Here is a 2500-nt window from a genome sequence, read left to right on the forward strand (position 1 = left end):
ATATATATTAATTATATATATATATAATTATTAATATAATATTTAATATTATATATATAATATTATATTATTATATATATATTTTTTATATATAAAATATATATAATATATTATATATATATATATAAAATATTTATATATATATATATATATATATGTATTGTTATAAAATATATATATAATATTATATTTATATATATATTATTATTATAATATATATATATATAATTATAAAAAAAAAAACATAATATTATATTTATATTATATAAAATATATAATAAATATAATAATATAATATATATATTAATCTACTTCATACATATTATTTTATTTGTATATATATATATTATATTATATTATATATATATATATATATTAATATATATATATATAATATAAACGTAGTGATTGACTTCCAGTGGGGAAGCGGAGTCTAAAGGAAAAAATAATCCAGGCTTATCGGGGAAAAGCATCTTTATTGTCAGACTTTTTGGGGGGGTATAGTTTGTCACCCCTTTTCAATGATTAGCTGCAATTCAAAAACGCATATAACTATGAAGGGCTAGAAAATATTAAAAATTCTTAAATTGATAATATAACATTACCGGAGTAAATTAATTGATTAGCATGTCAAAAAAACAAAAAAACGCGAAAGCCCATCATTTTTCATTTCCTGTTTACAAGGTAAAATTATTGGAAAATTGGATGTAAAAAATGTAGGGTGTTTCAAAAAGGGGTAATATTGTAGTTACAGGGAGCAATTTGATGTCACGGGGCTTATTCTTGGCTTTTGGGCGTCCCCTTTCCTAACACAAACTTTCTAATATGGGAGGGCAAAAGAAAAAATGATGATCTATTATTTTGAAAAACATGTCTTGACAACTATTTTTTATATTGTTGATAAAAGTTCACGCACTGGGGATCCAGGATTTCATAGTGGTTTCCGTTCGTATGGAAAAACCTTTGTTCACGCACGAATAAAAAAATTTATGGAATCTTTCAGTGTAACGCATTGCAGCTGCTGCACTAAAAATTTTTAGACGAAGATGAACATAATAAATTTGGGAATTTTTTCTTTTACTTGAAGTAGTGGCCAATGGTATTTGTGGACGTGAAAATTATCCTTAGATCTACAGTTGAACAGTGTAAGTTTAAAAGGTTTAATAATTTTCTTCTAAAAGTATAACTCATGGGGCCTATGTATGGAAGGTTTATGTAGATTATATCTTTGGCGGCAAGTTTTACTGGTTCTCTTTTTACAAAGATGTTATTTAGGGTTTGCCTGATGGACCTCTGAATGACAAGCAGTGGAAAACCATTCCATCTTAGTGTGTCAGTGATAAGTCTATTTCCTTGGTGAATATTTGATATGACTTTGATATTTTGTATGCTCTATTGATAAGGGTATTTAGTAAGTTAGTTTTGTACTTGATAGGAATGAAGGAATCGAACTATGTGGTGAGGCCTGTGTATGTAGGTTTCCTGTATGTTGCAGTTGAAAACCTACTGTTATCTCTGATTATGCTGATATCCAAGAAAGGAAGTTTACCACTGGATTCTAACTCACAAGTAAATTTAATATTCTTGTGCAGACTGTTCATATACTTTAGGAATTTCTGAACTTGTCGCTGTGATTTAAACAAAAGAAATGTATCGTCAACATATCTATAATAATGAGAGGGTCTAAAGCCAGGGGGGCAATTTGTGAGCCATCTCTTTTCATGAAAACACATGAATATATTTGCAAGTGTTGGACCTAAGGGACTACCCATAGCCACTCCATCAAGTTGTTTATATAATTTGCCATCAAAGAAGAATGTTATATCTTTAGTGGCAATTTCTAGCAATTTCTTGAATTGTACCTTATTCAAGCCATTTAGGTGAGTGTTATAGTTGAACAGAGATTCAATGATGATTTCAATTGTTTCAGTGAGAGGGACATTTGTGAATAGATTGCTAACATCAAAACTTGTCATTATATAATTGTCAGCACTGGGAATATCTAATACTGTTTTTACAAATGAGAAAGTATCATGTATTGTGAATTCATTGATAGTCAGTGTTTTGAGAATGGGAACAAAATACTTTGAGATATTTTAGTTTAAAGTGCCAATAGCTGAAAGTATTGGTCTATGAGGGCAGCCTGTTTTATGGACTTTTGGAGGCCCATACAGGACGCCTGGTTTTGGTCCAGAAGTGAACAGACGTGAATATGTATCTTTATCAATTGACTGACTATCTCTGAGTTTTCTTAACATGTTATTAAGTTGATCTTCTCTTTTGACAATGAGAGAGGTGCAGTCATCTTCAATTTGAATGAATTTTGTTTTATCTCTTAGGATGCTTTCCATCTTTTCAATACATATATATATATATATATATATATATATATATATATATATATATATATATATATATATATATATATATGTATATATATATATATATATATATATATATATATATATATATATATATATTATATATATATTATATATAT

Source organism: Penaeus monodon, chromosome 17 (assembly GCF_015228065.2).
Source record: "Penaeus monodon isolate SGIC_2016 chromosome 17, NSTDA_Pmon_1, whole genome shotgun sequence".
Taxonomy (NCBI): Eukaryota; Metazoa; Arthropoda; class Malacostraca; order Decapoda; family Penaeidae; genus Penaeus; species Penaeus monodon.